We start from the raw sequence: 19,677 nt of genomic DNA, 5'->3' as shown, positions 1-19,677 counted from the left end.
TAACCATCACCCCAGCAGGCAAACGACGCCGTAAGGTGTACTCAATGCCCACATCAGACTGGTCCACGGAACACCTCATGGCATGTTTGAACATATGAGCCTCGTGAAATTCCTATTTCATTCAGTCATGGAGTTCGAAAAGCAGGTGCCAAATTGTCAAGTGAAACAGAAGTGTGTAGCAGTGATGGTGCCCGAAAATAGAGTACGAAACGTTTTCAAAGGACAGCCCAAGTTATTCTCCGCTACGAAGAACAGCGCTAGCGGTGGATCCCGCGCTGATAGAGACGCTTCTTAAGAAAACATTAATGATTATTCATGCGGCACCAGTGAGTGAAGTATGTTGACAATACCCGTGGACCAGCTGGGGTATTTGCACGGATATGCCCACAATGTTGAGAGTTTTTCCGAGACGCAAATCAGCTTGCAAACGAAATTCAAACTTCATGTTCTCTCCCTCTATTCCTTCTTCAACCAGGACTACAAAACGGCAAATGATTATTGCAATGCACTATTTTCGGTTCCTTCGTTCTATAGAACATCGCGTCCCGTCGTCGGAAACGGACAGTTCAGTTACAAAAGTAAAATAGCCGGATTGCTATTGCTAGAAGGATAAGACTTTCTTTAGATGTAAAAATCTTATAGTCGAGAAACGCAGGGATCAGAAGATGTTCATGTAGCGTTCATCAATGGGGTTTGGATAACAAACTTAATCGGACTGTCAAAGCCGAACGTTCTATTAGCCAAGTCATTTTTAAAAGGATCAATCCCCACCGCACCAAGCTACCGTTAAAAAACGCTTGCTAGGAAAGGTAGGACCAAGCCGAACAATTAGACTGTGCCCAGCAGTTGACAGTTTGGTGAAGCAGGTTCGAGCTGCATTGTCGATTGAGCGGCCGGCTCCAGTACGCGACACCTTGAATCGCCGCAGACGCTTGCAAAGACTATTACGGAGCTTGTAGCGCGGTTGAACTTTTAGGAGACGCTAAAAATTGTACAAACTATGAGGAGGCTGCAACCCTCTCGTTCTTCTCCTTAGAAGCCCTAGAGAATATAGAAGTACTCGTACTAACCGAGATTTAGAAAACTAGCCTTTTTAATTTACCACGTTTCTATTTTATACACTATTCTACTCTGGAAAAAAATGAATCAGGCCATCCTAGAAAAGACGCCCCCGTATTCTACAATTATAAAATAGGAAATCTTACTCCAGTGAGGAACAATGTCATTTCCTTTTGTGGACCAGTGACTAAGTCTCATAGCAGCCTTTGCTCAGTCGACTGATTCAAGATCAACGTGCGTACAATTAAAGAAGCTAGTTAGTGGACCGGAAACGCTGTTTTGTTATTTTGCCTTCCCCGTGGTTATTGCAGGGGACTTCAGCGCCCACCTCAATCAATCGAACTCGAGACACGCTACGGCCCATTTGTACCGTTATTTAGACCCCTGGCAGATTTGTCGAATCCATTCTATGAACTCAGCAAGATTTTTATAACCCATATAACGCGAAATAGTTCAAATGCATCTATATACCTTTTCTAATATTGAAATTTAACTGTTTACGCATCCCCACTAAGGCGCTTGTCACTACCGCCAAGGATATAATCAGTCAAGTTGTTGCTATTCATTTTGGTAGAATGGATTCCCAAGGCACATGTCTACACCATCGAATGCTACGAATCCGTATCCAAAAACCTCAAGTCGACAAAACTTTTGTGTTAAGTGTTGAAAGGACAATTTAATAGCTTGACCATGACAAAAGCAATCCAACCAAAAATCTTTCCAAATCTCAAAGAAGCATGGCTTCGAAGCGACGGTTAAGGTTCGAAATTATTTAAATAGGAATAGCTTTTCAGGAAATTCTAGTACGGGTTCTTCAAGAGAACACCTGTTGTGCGAACATTGAATAAAAACTCGAGCCTATCTAACTTGAATAGGAACCAAATGTCGTTTACTCAATAATGGTTCGACGTCGTTGTGTATGATTAATCTAGTTATATAGTCTTTAGACACTTCGCAAGTGGGGATTAGGTCTTTTGCCTACTAATCTTAAGGACACGTTGTGATCCGGGTTTGAACCCGGCCATAGACACACCTTCCGGCCGTAGACAATCAGACTAGAGAGTCTGAATGGATGGAATGTCTAACAGCGACACCGGGCGTCAGTCTTAAACCAGAGGGACACTATTGAACCAATGTATATCTTTTAAATTGAACAGATAGTCCGACATGAGACGTAAGGCTACCTAGAAAAATCTCAATTTGCGGGCTTTTGAGTATGCTCATCAGAAAATAAGGTTTTCTGTAATAATATTGACACCATACAAAAGTCAGAACTTACATAGGTTGCGCATGCTACACAACATAAAGGTTCTAAATGTTTCAAGATCCACTTAATGTTGTTTAACGTTCCTTCAGATGGATGACTTCTAGCACGAAGCAAGATGTGCCTACGCCCTGGTTTCGAACCTTTTAGTTTTAGAAGGTCAAGGAGTTTAGGAGGAACTAGAAGGCAACCACGCTATTATTACCGCAGCACCAACCGGACAACATGGACGTCTTAGATAAAGCAACCGCTGCCATTATTATAAGCACCAATATGGTGGAATCCACGCTTCCCTGTTCTCTAGAGGATAAAACGATGATCGCGTATGTAATCTCTTAACAAATAGAAAGTGGCCCACTGGTAAATATGCATTACTTAGTTTTTGTTGACACCTTTATTTATATAAATATCTCTATAGCACTGAGCACGACAATGCGGTAGGGCTTTGTCCTATTTAGCGATAAAGACAACTTAATCTTATACATCGCTCTAAAATAGAGAATTTCAAGATGCGCCACGTTAAGTCGATCTTCTGCTCGAGAAAGCACACTCTTTATCGCATAAAATTATAACTTATTTTGTGGAAATGTTCAAATTTCCAACCGCATTACCATTATTACCTTTACTTGCTTCTAAGTGTTTTCACATAGCTTAAAGCGTGTTGCAGATCTTACCAGCGAAAGACAGTACATCGTATTATTAGTAAGTATTAGTAACTAAGAAATCACCAAGATGTGATTTGTTTTCCCATTGTTAAGTAGTTTACTGTTCTTTGTGTTCCACTCTTCAACTATTGTTCCCTCCACTCAATACAAGGTTGCTAATACTGAGCTGGATGCTAACTTACAAAGCCAGTACTAAATCTTTATCGGGTCAATGCTAGGCTAGACAATGGTATAGTTTTATTTGTACTTAATTGACATAGCCTGTTGAAAGCATTTGCATTAATAAAACTAAGCTTCTAATTAAGATAACCCTAAGTCGGGCAGTACCTATGCTTTAGCTGGGACTAAAGTATCAAACTGCAACTTACGATTGCTGCAGCTTTTGTCGAAGCTGTAACAACTGAACGACGACTGACGCTTAAAAACAAACATTTGGGTAATATATAAATCGTACTTACCAACCAAAATTAAACTAAAAATCTATTGACTTCCCAAAACTTTTTCATCGCTTTCACAACGAATTACTTAATGCAGTTGAAAACATTTTATGAAACCAGATGGGTCGTATTGCGATATTATACGTTATATTATTGGGATGTACGAAAACTTGAGGTCATTGATTTACCAGCGAGTTGATCAATATGTCCCTTTCAACACGCTCGCAGATGAGAAAACATACATCTCAGCCACATATAACACTAAAAAATGTAAGTAGCATAAGATCGCGTATTTACAGGGGGAAACTATTAAGGTGATCGGAATACTCAAAAGCGACGTGTTTGTAAGAAACTAACTTTAGGAGACGCATTAAGCTCTATTGGGCGGCTTCACGGAACGTTAACAGCAGTGGATCGTACAAAGGCATAAATATTTAGCATACTTTTAGCAACCGGACTTCCTGTATTAGAGTTAATGGGAACTAACCAAACACCGTCAAAGCCGTTTTCCATTGTCTTCTAGGTACAATTTTCAGCCCCGCTTTGCACGTATGTTTTGTATACAATTTTAATAATCCAATCGGTATTTGTAAAAATGTATACAGACGATAAACAAAAGTTGACGAACGCGATGATAGGTTGTTATTGCCAAATACCACAATAAATAGACGAGTCCTTAAAGCGGACCGATAGCAGATGTAGATTCCGTTGGCCAACTCAATTTGTAAACAATAAGAATTATCCGTCACGACACGACAGTTACCCCAAAGTACACAAGGTGCAATATAAGTCCTTGCGTAATGCATCACTATAAGTAAATCTTTTGTTCTAAAAGACCCATATATTGAAGGTATAGTCAAGAAAACTGAAAGGCTTAACACCATTAGGGGTGCGTACAGAAAATGCCCTAGGTTACCATTTCAGTGTAAGAAGACAGAAGTAGAAATCCTACTAGTTCACATTGAATTCAACGTCACTGATGAGCACACGCTTGAGCGTACCAATAGGTATTTTCTAAGCTTGAAAACAGCAATTTTCGACACGAAACTACCGGATCTTACGGCAACATTTTACCAATATCTATTGCGCAAAATGATGTGAGAATGGCACACCCTCATACAGTCTCTTGCGTGCACGAAAAAGCACGCTGGCTATATGAGCACGTGCACCATTGCGACAAGACCCTTAAATAAAAGTGTGTTATCATATATATTGCATAAATAATCAAATACTTACTAATTAATTTTACAATAATATTAGGCAGCGTATGATACGTAAAAGCGGTTTGGCCTCTCCGCTAATGATTCCTCTTACCTGAAAACACGTTTAATAAGGAAAACTAAAAAATGTTTATATTTACTTACGCTTTGAAAGCTAGCAGTAAACACAAATGGAGGATTCTCCCTCTCTCTCTTTATTCAGTCGCGTTCCTTCGACGTACTATAGTTCAATTGTTAGTATTCCATTTTACTAAAGATAAGAGTTGTATTCCTTGCAAAATACTAGCCATAGCAGCTGCCTTGGATACTGCCATTTTTGAGTACCACCAGTATTAGAGGCTTTCAGAGCTTTCTAATATACTCTTCAGGTCTTTTACAAACACGTTCTATGATCACATTACGTACTACAATTGAAGTAAACACGTAGCTGTCGTCGTCCGGATCACGTTCTGTCGCATAGTACATATATTCGCGTTTCAGCTATTGAGAATTATAATAACTATACATTATTCAAACTGGCTCGTCTGGAGTTGAAGCACACATGTGCACACGAGACACTCAAGTCGATTTTGACAGGTCTGCTGGACTGGGACCTTTAAATGTGATACGACTCAAACAGATGCAGCGTTTCTAACTCTTTTAATTGATCCTTAAGGATCATTCCTACGGTTGATTTATCTAATTTTTATTATTTATTATATTTATCTGATTTATGAATAATAACTCTAGTTATAAATCTGTGATGTGGTAAGATTCTGAACGGAAGTGTTCGATTTGCCACTTATACAGAACATTGACGTGCTTCGTTTGATCTATCATGTACGTACACAGTAGATAATGCTTGCGAGAGCAAAAATAATACATCTGATTTATTTCGCCCAGGTAGCTAAAAAGAAATGTTTCCAAAAACGATTCTTCCCTTTCGCCCATTGGCTGTCGTAAGTCAAGGTTGCGATTCAGTCTACCCTTTTGATTAGTTGTTGGAATTTACTTCAATAGAGGAAAGAATAAGCCTTCTTTAGTCCCAAAGGCTAAAGGCATTGTCTTTCAAAACGACAGAGGTTGTAACGAATCCTTACGAATACTGCGAGCGTAAATACAAACAGCCACATCATTTGTACTACAGAAGCGATAGTTCTTGTGATTTCAGACAGAAAGACTAGTTTGCGACAGAAAAATCTAATTCTAGTGTATTATACACTCTAAAATTCAGCTCTGAATGATGAGTACACATTTAAATTGTCCAATCGTCCTTCAAGGTCTTCTCTTAGCAATAACCTTCGCTGGACTTAATGCCCGTGTGTCAATCACTTAAATAGTTTCCAAACATGATTGCAAAAATCAAAAAAAAACTCAGCTCTGCTCTCGTTTCCGCATTGGCTCCTTTGAACATCGGAAAACGTGCTCTTTTTAGTTACTTTTGAGCCTTCGAAAACAAAAGAGGTCTCAGCGGATTATATTTGGAAAATATCGGGCTGCAGTAACACAAGCATTGGGTTTTTTCTTCGCACAAACAAAATAGAAGTAGCAACGCACGAGCCTGTGCACTATTTTGATAAAGAACCCACATCGTTTCCTCCAAGCTCATTTTGACGAACAGAAACACTCAATCCTCTTAATAAGGTCCTTAATTACAGCAGAACCATCCGACATGAATACAGAATTCACTCTCGATTGTCGATGTAGACAATGAGAAGGCGCTTGGAATCTGACTTAGATCACGCAGTTTCCTTCGGTCTGGGCTTTGAAGCAATACCCAGACAATTGTTTTCCATGTCGTATCCTTATACCCACGTCTCAACGAAGCGCTGCAGAAAATTCGGCTACTCTTTTGTGTGTCAAGAATCTTCTCAGGCACTTATTAACGGATCTGCTTTTCCTCACAATAGAGCACAATCATTAAGGGTGATTCGGCGACACTTCAGCATGAGTTGTTTCTGTTCGTAACAGCTGTGACAAGTCGCCGAAAATTAACGCTGTCTTCAAGGTTCTTTCGTATATCGCGAAGCTCTCGGTATGACTCTTGCATTCAACGTTGAGTATCCGAAAGTCATATCTGTAACGTTGATACCACTTGTACTTAATTTCACCACAACTGCCACCATAATGCACGTTCTTCGGAACCCCATATTCGTTCGCCAAATAAGCTGACGGAAGAAAGCTACTCAGTTAAAAGCTCTTGAAAAATACGAAACACATGTTTGAATGCTCTGAAGTTAGGCCTGAAAGTACCTGATCTCACGTCCGGTTTTGATCTTAAGTATTGCTCTAGACGGCTGGCTACATGTATTTACGTACGATTCCAAACCTCGACTATCTCACGTGCCTTATATGTAATAAACTTTTCCCAGTCAGGATCAGTTCTGCTGATTTGGAAAAAGAAATATTCCAAGATTGAACTTACAATCCCAGCAAAATTAACAATAATGGTAAAGCAAGAAAAATATCCCGGCATCCATTTTGACTAAGTTATGCAAGCTGGCCTAAGAACCGTTACCGCAAAAATAATCAATATTACTCCTGGAATTGCTAGAATTATGCCTAACATAAAAAAGAACACAACATTTCTTATATCCGTAGTAAATTCCATTGGTTTCTTAAAGGCAAGAATCTGTATTAGACCATATTCTAATTGTTCTTTGACAAAAACATTTCTTCGCGGGGTGCAGAGACGCCCTGGTTTCAGCGTTAGAGATCATAAATCTACTGGATGGTTAATAGCCAGACTATGTTTGTGCCACTGAGCTTAATATCATAAAATCTTAAAGCGAAGCAAAGCATAAAGCCTTCTGGAAACTAAGGAGACCCTGGGGAAAGATATCTTACGTGCCTGCTATGCTTAAAATCCTAAGACATGCCGCTGAGGCATCAGAAATATAATCTCCAGTATTGAAAAAATTAGTTGACCGATCCAACACAGGATTCACATATTACCTAACATAATCGCTTACGAGGTATGGCATTTTTCAGGGTTATTCCACCAGAGTGGGATGGGCTTTTCCTACAATTTCCTACATTGCAATATATACGTTTGTCTACTGGAAACTGTTACATCAGGCATGCGACGTTCAAGCCAATATTGGAATCAGGCATTGATCGTTGATAGAAAGAATTTCGGTCCTTGTATATGTAATTCCAAAAACAAAAGAAACCTAAATTAAGAAAGAAAGGCCAAAGAAAGACAGAAGGTTCAAATTCTATGCGAAAAAAAAAAGACGATCTTGAAAGGCTGGGTTCAACAGAAAGGCAGCACACTGAGAACTCTTGCTTGAGCTCAAGCTTATCTCTAAAGAAGGAGAACCTGATCACGGTCCTCCAGGCCGAGTGATTCAGGGAAACTAGGAAACAAACCTTTTTATATTTGAAAATAACATTAATACATTATATACGCATTATTTTGGTCGACAACTTTTAGCCATTTTTCTGGTTACACTACAGTTCCGTCACTGTACAACGCCTGCGGCTTCCTGGCGAAAAATCGTAGCAAGCGATTTTTGCATCCCTCTCATTTAAATTCCGAACTAAATTACCACCATTCTACAAAGACCGAGACGGATTATATAGTCTGATGGTATAAGATTCAGGCTGTACGGCAGGTGCATTAATATTTTCCATCCAAGTTCTTTCAACCTTTGCCGAATAGCTAAAAATGTATACGGTACGGTATTGTCATGGTAGAAGACCACGTCTTTTCTGTTCTGGTCGATTTTTACTTAATGGCTAATACTAGCCTGGTTAGCTGTTGAGAGTAACTCATTATGCACGATTTCTGTGTATTCCCACAAAAAGCATACTATTGCTTTCGACATAGTTTCGTCATAACTTACGGAACACATTATTGTCATATGTGGTGCGTTTTATCACTCGTGATCAACCTCTTTAGGGATGTCTCGATTTCATTGACTTTCTGTAAAGTTTTACAAATGAAAATACGATTATGCAGATCTTTTATGCCCATTCGTACTGCTCTTTTTCTTATAATCATCTTTCTGCAAATCGTCTAAACGTATCTGATAGTGGACCTTTACGTGTTTCGCGTCACCATGGCGACTTGTGTCGGTTTTACAATAATTGGATCAACATTTTTCCGTCATTAGCAGACGACGACGACGACAACAACAAATATACTTCGCATCGAAATTTCCAAAATGAAGATGACATAACCATCTTTAGCTAATTTTCTCCGTTAAGGCATCTGAAGCATATACAACATATATCTTTTATCGGCCTTGGCATCGTTCGTGTCACCATCGTCATAAAATTAAAAAATAAAGTGACTTCTCGCAGAAATTTCACTCATTTTCATAGTGCTCTAGCTTAAATTTGAATAAAGACATTTCAGGCAAATTTTACTTGTCTACTACAGCCCAATTTCAGTTTTGAAGTGACGCCAATGTAGACCTGATGTGAATCATCTTATATGAAACAGGTGGTTTTAAAGGCATCTGGTTACTGTAACTAAAAATTACTCAAATACTTTAAAAAAGAAAAAAAAAAGCCTTATAAGCAAGTATGTTACAATGTCACCGTCACCGGAAATTTTGTCTGTGAATAGCAGATAAACAAGCAAGAGCATGTCGCAGGTGTGCTTGTAACCGAAAAAAATAGGGCGTTTTTTTAACTTCTTAGATCCAAACAAATCGGTTTATCTTTTACGCACAATTTTTACGTTCATCGCATGATGATAAGTAATATATAAACTAATAAAAGCTGATTATATTTAAAAGTATTTTTTTTCAAATACACAAATAACTCAGTTTGAGTTAATAAAATTTGAATGTCGTACATTTTGCTATATTTTTTACAGCTTCCACGAAGAGTTGCGAATTGCTGCGTAAATGGGGAATTTCAAAGCATTGGTTCCCCACGTTTGTTCAGATGTCACGAAAATAAACCTCTCCATAGAAGCTCATAACCGGAAGAATTATTCCATTTTGAATAGGTGCTGACCATAGAATGGCTCGATCATTCAAGGAAAAAAATGAAATGATTAGAAAGAACAGATTACTCTTGTATCCTTAGAAGGACATTTGTGTGAATGAACTGAATCTTATGTAGATCTCAGGCAGAATATTTACTGAACATAGCGACTGACTTACGTGATTGACACGCCAAAGCAATCTTTGCCTTTTTCAACAAAAGCCCACCAGCTATATGCCATTAATAACTTACTAAGAGTAAAGTCTTAAACAATAGCCGAGAAATAACTAAAATCAAGCGAGTAAAAATTGCTGTAATACCAGACACTTAAAGTGGTACAATACTTACTTTTTATTATTCCATCGCACCCGTGTCGATTTTTTAACATAAAAAAAAGCAATACATTATTGTGTACACTCGGTTTCACGGCTGAAGTATTTATAGCGTCGAAATTTCACGCACAAAAATCGCAACTCCTCCATACTATCCTTCTATGGGAAAAGGAGAGGAAAATCGTTGTCTGACATTACTTCAGGGTCTTACCTCCCGTGCACGTTAGTCTGCAGCCTTCATTGTGTTTAGTTGCCTTCATTGGGTTTAGTGTGCGCTGCGCAAGACGTTTCTCTGCAATTGTGGTCTCATCAAATTTTTTCACAGTGCTCCATAAAAAATGATGTTCAGTTAGCAAATTAGATATACCAGGCGATTGAAAGGTTAGCAGCAGCGGTTAGCTGTCTGTTTTCGCTTTCGAATGTATTATATGTCTTAAATGTATTCCAAGGGTCATCGTCTTTTTGCGAATTATAAGGTCTGCATTTTGCCTCGAAAGTGTCATTTATGTTGCGTCTTTTCTTGCCAAAAAGGATACATTAGGTAACTATGGCATTTTTTGGACCATAATAGCAAATCCACAACTGCAAACTTAGCCCACGACCCAGGCTGGTTTGATTGCAGGAATGTCTGTTATGATAGATTTCACAACTTTCTAACAGATATTTGTAAGAGATAAGAGATCCTTGCGAAAGAAGAAAAACATCTAAAAAGAGCAAACATGAAGAAATACATAATAACATAGGAAAGGCAAAGGAATGCCACCAGCTGTAAATGAGCTGTAACAAATATATTTAGCATTAGGATTAGGGTAGCACCACATCCTCATATAGGGGAAGAAACTGCCCTCCGCAAAAAAGTACACTTCAAAAAATGGCCTGAAATAATTCATGTTTCATCAATTACGAATCATTTAGGCAAATTTATCTATAATAAATTCTATAAATAATTCTAAATAAGCATGTGCGGCTCGACCTTAAAGTTGTACATCTTCAACGATGCCCTGTAACTAGTCAGTTTTGACTAATGCACACAGATGAGAATGAAATATAACAGTCTATTCGCCGGCAACAAATGGTTAACCATTTTCTGTGTCCGTTGTAATGCCCTCATTTGAACAAGACATCCATCATCTATTAGTTCCAGAGTAGCAATTTAAGGATAAAATGGTAGGCCTACTGTATAGGTACATCATTTACCCTTCGATATGAAATTAGCGAATCAGCTTATGAGTATTCAGATAAAACAACTGGCAATTCTAGGACAATTATTGTAAACGAGCGAGCAGCTATTAAAGGCTCCACGCATACCAGCTCGAGTAAAACTGGAGAACGTTTTAGCTATATTTTTATAGCTGTGGATTACACAAAGCTCTTAACTTAAGGACTGTGTATTTGAAATTCTACCATTATGACGGTGGATCTCATATACTAGCCTTGGCTGACTCCACGTTGTTACGGATTACGTTTGCAAAGCCTGCCTATACAGTCACTCCACCGCTCTATAGGCTTGTTGATACGTTCAACAAACCGAAGCAGTATCGAAAACACATCTACATAAATGTAGAACTGAAGATTAGCCCGGAATTACATAATATTTGTAAAAAATACTTTATAAAACGACTGCCTAAGGACTACGTCTTTGAACCGGTATTAATTGCATGACACTGAACAAAGAAAGTTGTCAAAATGGAACTTTGTGAAGTTTAGTGCTTCGTAATGTCTACGTCTAGGGATATATCTATATATCCAGTAGAAACCATTTTAGACTGCACTGAATGCACAGATATCGCCGTTACCCTATCACCATTTTTTTAGCAAAAGTTGCGGCCATTGTTGGATCATTTTAAAAATATCTATTTTTTTATGACGAGCTCCTTAATAAGAAGGTTTCACTCTGGACTTTCATTGCTATCGGTAGTTCTGGGTCAGACAACGAGGTTGCTGGAAAGGAGAAGGAGGCATAAAAGGGATCCGACTTGTTGAACATACAATCTTTTTCCTAAACATAAAGCAATACCTATAAGTATTGCTATTATATATATATATATATATATATATATATATAAATAATATATATAATAGCAATATAAAAAAAGTGCCATTTAATTGACGTTGACACGTAAAGGTCACGTATTTTAGCAAATCCTTAGTTCACCACTAAACACTGAATTGCTAAAGAGGTGTCGAGCTCGAATAGTGTTGCAGTTATTGAAGCAATTTTCACAGATAGTTGCATCGAGAAGTACGATAAGTCAAACTGGTAGGTAGTGCCTCAAATATTCAAGGGTTCAATAGAATCCTTGTTTAATGTATGTTATATGACATTAGCTTAACAAATATAGCTTTCAGGACTCGTATCCTAAAGTGTGAGCGGTTCTATATGTTTACTTGCGCCTTTCGTCACTTGATTCGATAGAACCAGTGCTCAGTCAATATTTCGGATATCTGACTTTTAGGTTCTACCGAATTGTATATCTTCTTGTTAGTCTGTGATCTACTTAATTTGATAGTTCTGCTCGTTGTCGCGTTGTCCATGTGTGTCCATTTTATGCATCTGATTATATTTCTTAGGAAAAATAATATCATGATTACTAGCTCAGTAAGAGGCTAGATAAAATACGACGCACGTCATGTACACTAAAAGAGTTCAATGGATGAAAAATGCTCGAATTGAGTTTTACCGATACTTCGAAATTAACTTTTCAAATACAGCTAACCTTTATTAGATTGTTGGAGACAGCGGCTCGGTGACGGGCATACTACTGCCTGGTATTGGCCACTGCTGGCCTGTGTTGGCGTGAGGTAAGATGTTTACAACTTAACTTCATGCGCTTACTCACCACAGTCTTGATAACAATGCCGCTGTGAAATTTTTCGTTGACGGTGTTCTGCGCCCTTTTCTACTAAAAAGAACAAATAGGCTTCATGGATCGTCGACGTGCCCGAAGGGCACGACATGGCATAGAAAAGAATTTTCCTCTTTTGTGATTGCCTAAAATGTGAACGTTTTACTTTCTTATTTCGCACATTTGATGTAAGATAAATACGTCTAAGAAATTTTGTAAGCAAAATTTTTCACGCATACTTTGTGCTGCTAAAGAAAAATTCTGTAGCATCTCCGAAAAAAATTACTGTCTTGTGCTGCATCGTCGTAAAAACAATACTAAATTTTTTCTTTCGTTGCTCTTTTTCGTATAAAACATTTTCCCGCACGTAACGTATCACATAGTACAATCTGTTAACATCGCATTCCTATTGTCATGTCCTATTGTTCACGGAAATAGATAGTTGCTTAGTGATGGTAGTTAAATACAAATAAATAAATTAGATAAAAACAAAAATCGTAAAGCACTATTGTATAAGAAATTAGTTGACCGCATTGGTGCTACAAACTGCAGTAGAATTACAGCTAAGAAGACTTGAACAAAGTAGCCATTTCTTCAAGAGGTTACTTAACAGTAAGGTAGCCGTCATGTGTAGACTGAAGTCGTCATCCCTAAGTCTGATCAAAAAGGGGAAAATCTTCTGTTACCTTTCTAATGCTATATTCCACCTTCTCAGTCATTTATTTGTTAAACTTTTCGAATTTCCTATCCTTTGGATAGAGAAAGAAATAATGATGTTGTTCTTCTTAACTGGCTGTTGAAAGCTTAGTAATATCCACCTTTTATTTCTGCTTACTTTTCGTGACCCATGTGACAAATGCATCAAACAGTGTTGCACAGGACGTCGCTTATCGCTTACCTATTGCCAAAAGTATAAGGAAACAAATTGAAAACAACATTTTTATATCCGCCCTGTCAATTGAGCGTCTAGAATTATTCATTTAAGAAGTCCACGTAAGAGATACGTATATTATACCTTCTTTAAGAATACCCTTTTTTAAACTAAATATCGAATAAAAAAATTTGCCTCATATTTTGTGTTGGCAAACAAATGCCTTGTGCTAAATTACCCAAAAAATCCGTGGTGTGTTAGTTTGAACGAAAACAAAAGCGTACGATTAGTACGAGGGAGCCTGCGAACTCATCTTGTTCCAGTCAACATTTAGTTTCTCAGATGTAGGAAGATATACACACACTGTTGGAAAGAGCGGCGCAGAATCGCATTTAAGCTTTCGGGAAGCGGTTTAGCACGTGACTATATGTGACGAACTTTTTGGACATAAAATTGTTTATTGACTGGTTTAAATGATCTTGAAACTGAACATCCGCCTTATGCGCGATTTGTTGATCAAAAACATAAAAAAATGCGATCGTTTTTATCATGTAAAAACTTCGCTTTGCTCTCTTTAATCCCTGTCGGTATGTATACTAAATATGAATATATGTATTAGTAAACGGCTAAGAAAATAAATAATTGATAGCTGCCATATCGAACACGGTTAAGGATGAATTCTCTAACCGCTAGCACAGACATTTCAATTTGCGACCAATAACATGCTCATATAGAATTTGATAACAACGGCAAAACCGACGTCCGACAAAACTCGTAAAAGCTACCGAACTAAAAGGGTTTAGAACTGACCTGCCAAAACCGCACGGTTTTGTACTATCAAAGGCAGCGCGGTGTGGGTGTCTAATGTGCGTCCTTTTGAGTGTGTTGCTATAGTAACTGTAACTAAAAACACTCTGCCACGTTGGTTCAAATCTCAGCATTGACAAAGTATCATTACTAGATAGTAACACTCAGAAAAGAAGGGAAAGTAGACTATTAACAAAGACAAGGTAAGGTAAAATTATTAAGGTTCGTAATTGCTTGAATGGTTGCCGTACCGTTTCGTAGGTCTGTAGGAAAAACCCCACTCTCAGCAGAATCCACTCTGGCTATACTCTCAAGTTTGTAATGCTGTTCCTAAAACTAGATGATTCCGAGGATATAATATATATATATCAACGTTACTGATTATATATATATATAATAAGTAACGTTGGGCATGAAAAAAATTTAAACCAACCAACCAACGGCGTCGTCTACGTGATAGGTGGCGCTGAAGCAAAGCGTAAGCTCGAAGGTGAAGCATTATTAGCGTGCGGAAATGAGTAATCAACGAAAGAGTGTAACTAGGCAAATGCAGTGAGCGACGGTACGAAGTTATCCGATTTCCGTCGTGCCAGAAGGGCGCCGAAGATATATTATGGCAAAAAAAAAGCGAAGATATTGGTGATGGCGCGTATAAGGAAGACAGCTGTGGCTAATTGAAACAGGGTAGCAGTAAACACGCTGCATGCAATAGTGTTTTTTAACGAATAAGTTGCTAAATAACGTCACTGACATATCAAATAACTTGTGTTCTTAATGCTGAACTATATTGATTCTGTAGAAGTTCATATATATAAACTAGATCTGTTTTTACATGTTTCATCAATATGTGCAAAATCGTGTGCTGAACACTAATGAATAATATAATCGTGTGGTATGCACTAAGTGCATGTATTTTTACCTGAAGATCGTATCAGTGTCACGTCGAACTGACAATAAATTAATATATTATGACAACAGAGTAGAGAATTTGTAAAATTACTCAAATGGGATGTTAGGATTTGATTAGCTAAATTCCAACATATGCAGTATTCCTTTACCTTATCGTACTAAAGATAATTTTTTAAAATATAAATACTAAGAATAATCATTGCTATTATAAGCGTCACTTAAGATCCGTAAAGTAATCGCGACATTTTTATATTAAGTGTACGACTTTTACTGAGTCAAAGGAAAGTATTCGTTTCTAAGGCAAGGCCATCAACAGACGCGATTGATAAATTAGGGTTTGCCTGCGCTGCTACAGGCGGCGACTGGAAAAGGACAGATATTTTTCTGTGATATGCAGTCTGGGAGAGCAAATACAGCTGAAGTCTTTTATTAACAAAGGTTGGCGCTCTGCCGCCGAAATACGTTGCGGTTCAGGTTTTTTAATAACTTGAATTTGGCGTTTGTAAGAAAGTGATGGCTGCTGTCGCAAAAAAAATTTTAACATCTGTTTAGCCTTTCAAATGGCTTAGATTTTGCAACCCCAAGCAAAACTGTGCAAAAAATTAATAAACCGAATGGATTTACAATGTGTCAGACATATATTGCATTCATTTACAAATATTTACAGCGAGGGTGGGTAACTTAGGCTTACAACGGCCAGAGGTAAAAAAGTCAACTTTGTAATCAAGTACATACAATTTACTGCAAAGATTTAAGGTCTGAATACTTTGCTTTGTTTTGACACAACGATAATAAGAAATCGCAAAAGCACATCACAGACTTTCACGTCCGGTGCTGCCGTTAAGTGTTATTTCAGACAGCACAAAAAACAGACAAATGAGCAGACGACCGTGCTTCGATCTTAATAAATGTCACCCAATATGGCCCAGAAACTGATTAGCTGACAAGTTAGTAGAAGTCAAAATGAATTTAAGCCTACCTTATTTTATGTATGACTGAGTTTTTCATCTCTGTTGTACTTGTACGTCCCTTCATTTTTTCTCGATTTCACGTAATTAAGACATGCTGTAACCTAGTTGAAAACACCCACTCAATCGCAGCTTTTTTTACATTTGCGTTTCAGTATTATATTTATATTTAGGATGGTGCATATTTTGGGATTTTTCTATTATTAATTATTATTTTTTATTTGTTTCTCTTATAAGAACTAAATTCGGAGTTGCCATCCAAATGTATATCGAAAGTAGTCGATTCTTTGCGAACGAACGAACATCTGGTATCGAACAGCAAGCACTTACTTGGGAGTGGCCATAAGGAAGTATCAGTCAGGTGTTGGAATTTCCAAGAATGCTACATCCATCTTTCACATGATTTGATGTGATTTAGTAAAGAGCGGACCCTATGTACGAACATCCAAGAATGACACCAGCGATATCACATCCATGATTTCTAAAATAGAGAAGAACCACCTTAATTTAATAAACACTTCCAATAAAATTGAATAAACGCTTCCATTGGGTCCTTGCAAATTGTAGAAAATCACTCATTAAGAGCCACACTTGCTTAAACACCATCATTTGTGATAACTTTAATTAAGCAATGAGCTCAACCACGTTACTTTCTAAAGTGCGCTGCCTGCTCGCCAATCAGTGTCAGGATAATTGACGAATAATCGTATTTACATGTCCTGTTACTACCAGGATGATCATTGACGAAGCTTTTTACTATGAGAGGACGTAGTATAATTATGGGTCATTTTTGCTAGCTCGAGTCACTTAAAAATATAAAGGCTAACCCTCTTGTCCCAAGAAGGCACACGTATATCTATAATAGGACAGATAAACGTGTAAGCACCACAAAATCTTTGAATATCTTGGCATAGTACTCGCCATAAGTGGTAAAAAAAAGAAAAAAATTTTAGTTTACTTCGATCAACTCTTGCGCAGTCGAATCTGTAGTCTGTGTATCAAACATATCGGGGTATTAAAATTTTCTTTTTCTAAAAGGCACCAATAATAATAATAATAAGTCTTTGGCCACCGCAACACATACGATACATATTCACCAATCTTGCTGTCTACACATGTATAGCCAGTCCGAAGAGTTTTTAGCTTATTGCAAAAATAACTTTGTTTTTGTTGAATGCTGTTTTATTTTTTAACGTAGTCTTAGTTGTAAGTCCATACACTTTTCCAATGATGCTTCCACCTTTTTAATCCGTCCCAGCAGTAGTTGGCATGTTGGCCTGCAAAACACGTATTTATGAATGTGATGGCCTTCTTATCGGATGGAACTCTCTGTTCTCTGTGTGAGCTTAGACTGTGAGCTTAAAAAGCAGAAAAACATGCCTAAATGCTAGACCTGACGAATACGGTAAACGGTCAACTAACTGACTCAGGCCCTAATTTGAGAATTTTCACTGTGGTGACTATTGAAGTTTAAGATGGTGTTTTGTCTTAACATACGGTTAACTCTTTCATGCTCACAGTTTTAGGTAGTATATGATGAACAATTTTTTTTTTTTCCAGATTGCCACGGTTTTTGCTAACTTTCTAACCTAGCCGCCTAGTACCAGTCTTATCGGTCTTATCTTACGGTGAACTTATCTGATGTTATCGATAGTTGTTACAGATTGTACTTGTCCCACAACGACGATCGTCAATCTATAATCACCTTTGAATCCATCCGCCTAAAATTTCGAGGCGGTAAACGATAATAGAGAACCCCCGTAAACAACGTTCATCTCGGTTTAAATTTGCGTAGGTGTATTGGATTTCAAACGCAAAGACTTAATGACGATTCAATCTTCAGTTTTTTTTTTTAAAGAAACACTGCCATGGATGGGCGCCAGCGACACTCGCAAATTGATATTACCAGAACACTTGACAAATAAAATTATCTCCATATGAAGGCCACATGTCTTTTAAGCTACGTATCTATACTTCCTTATCCGTATAATAGGTGTAGCTACGATTTGATCTAATACAAATATAGCAAAACTTCCAAAGTTTTCAAGACTTCTTCTAATGATTAAAGCGTTTCCATCTGAGCAGCGAGTTAAAGCGTAAACGCCATAAACTGCTGACTTAGTAAATTTTACCTGGTAATTTGACAAATTGCGAAAGGCATTGCACAAAAAATTGGCAACACTTCATATAGCCATAACTACTATCTGAAACAAAGAAAGATTATTATACTTCAAATAGCGTTAATAGTAATGTTCAAGGTAAGTTCCTCTCTAAGTAAGGCTCTTGCCTTAGAGGATAGAAGAAGCACTCCTGTCCAAAAAAATAGCACAATTACGTGTATTACATATAATTGTAATTTTAGTAGTAGTAGTAGTACATGTAGTTGTAATTCCAAGTGATGGTAATGACCATTTTGAACAATTTGTCCCCAAATTACTGCTAGCACTATTTAGAATACAAACTTTCGCCACTTCAGACAATTTTAACGGCTACACGAAGCATTGCCGTTCAAACCGCTCCGCTCTAAGACTGTTTCCCCAGCATCTTTTGCCGAATTAATTCAGATAAAATTCGCCAGGTTAGCAGTTTAAGCGTCCACTTTTTGTTCCTCTAGGGCATCTGGTCCACTCAAAACTAATTATGTTTGATTGAAATGATTATCTTTAAGATGACCATTATTGCGGTTTAACTTGCCTCTCACCTATAGTTGGCTGTGCATGTTTAGTTAGTAAAAAGATCAAGATTGAAGATATTTCGAACAAAAAAACAACGCAGAGTCCATACATTTTGTGCATCCACTTTAAGATATCTTTCCGAAACAGAAAATGTGGAATGGTGGCTTGAACGGGCAGGAACCTGCCAAGGCATATGATATTTCGTTGCAGCAGAAAGGTCGATTCTTTTTTTTATTTGGGATAAGACAGGCTTGAGATGGTCTTGATGCAAATCTTTCACATCTATGGGTCACGTACTGGTGTTTGACTAGAGAGCAAATTGTTTGTTTGCGGTTCAAATCATCTGGTCTATCTATAGCTGTCTGTCACTCATTTGCTCAAAGCCCTATTTACTAAACAATGGCTAAGGATATAGTGAGCCTGCTACCACATAGCAGTTTTATGTAGGTAACATGTTGGAATCGTGACATCTGTGCCAAACATTTTCTTCACAGCAAAGACACAATAGTATGGTACTAAAGAGACACATATGAAGACCAACTGTGCTTACCTTACGGCTTCCGTGGTAGTGTCCAAAAAGATTTTAGAGTCGTAAGGTATCATAGCCGAGGGCCGGCCAAGAAAGCCAAGAAAAATAAGACCAACTATATTTTATTAACAACCTATACTCTCGACTTTAAATGTGGTGTATTCTTGTATATAGA

The 19,677-nt window shown here is 37.7% G+C and overlaps 1 protein-coding gene across 10 annotated transcripts in view; it reads right to left on the bottom strand.

Moving 5' to 3' along the window:
* LOC111263465 (RYamide receptor) overlaps positions 1-19,677 on the bottom strand; it is a 154,247-nt gene that overhangs the window by 110,332 nt on the left and 24,238 nt on the right. For 7 of the 10 annotated variants that reach the window (XR_015312306.1, XR_002682249.2, XR_015312305.1 and 4 more), the window contains one exon: positions 16,629-16,779. The exons of 1 other annotated variant lie outside the window; for it this stretch is intronic. The gene's annotated coding sequence lies outside the window, so the exon portion shown is untranslated. Of the gene's footprint in view, positions 1-4,661; positions 4,740-16,628; positions 16,780-19,677 lie in introns of all 10 variants that reach the window. 2 more of the 10 variants (XM_086969629.1, XM_086969633.1) reach the window with 2 other exon arrangements.

This window comes from Varroa jacobsoni, unplaced genomic scaffold (genome assembly GCF_002532875.2).
Source record: "Varroa jacobsoni isolate VJ856 unplaced genomic scaffold, vjacob_1.0 scaffold_767, whole genome shotgun sequence".
Classification (NCBI taxonomy): Eukaryota; Metazoa; Arthropoda; class Arachnida; order Mesostigmata; family Varroidae; genus Varroa; species Varroa jacobsoni.
The sequence above is the reverse complement of the archived record's forward strand: the minus strand, read 5'-3'. Positions and strand labels throughout refer to the sequence as shown.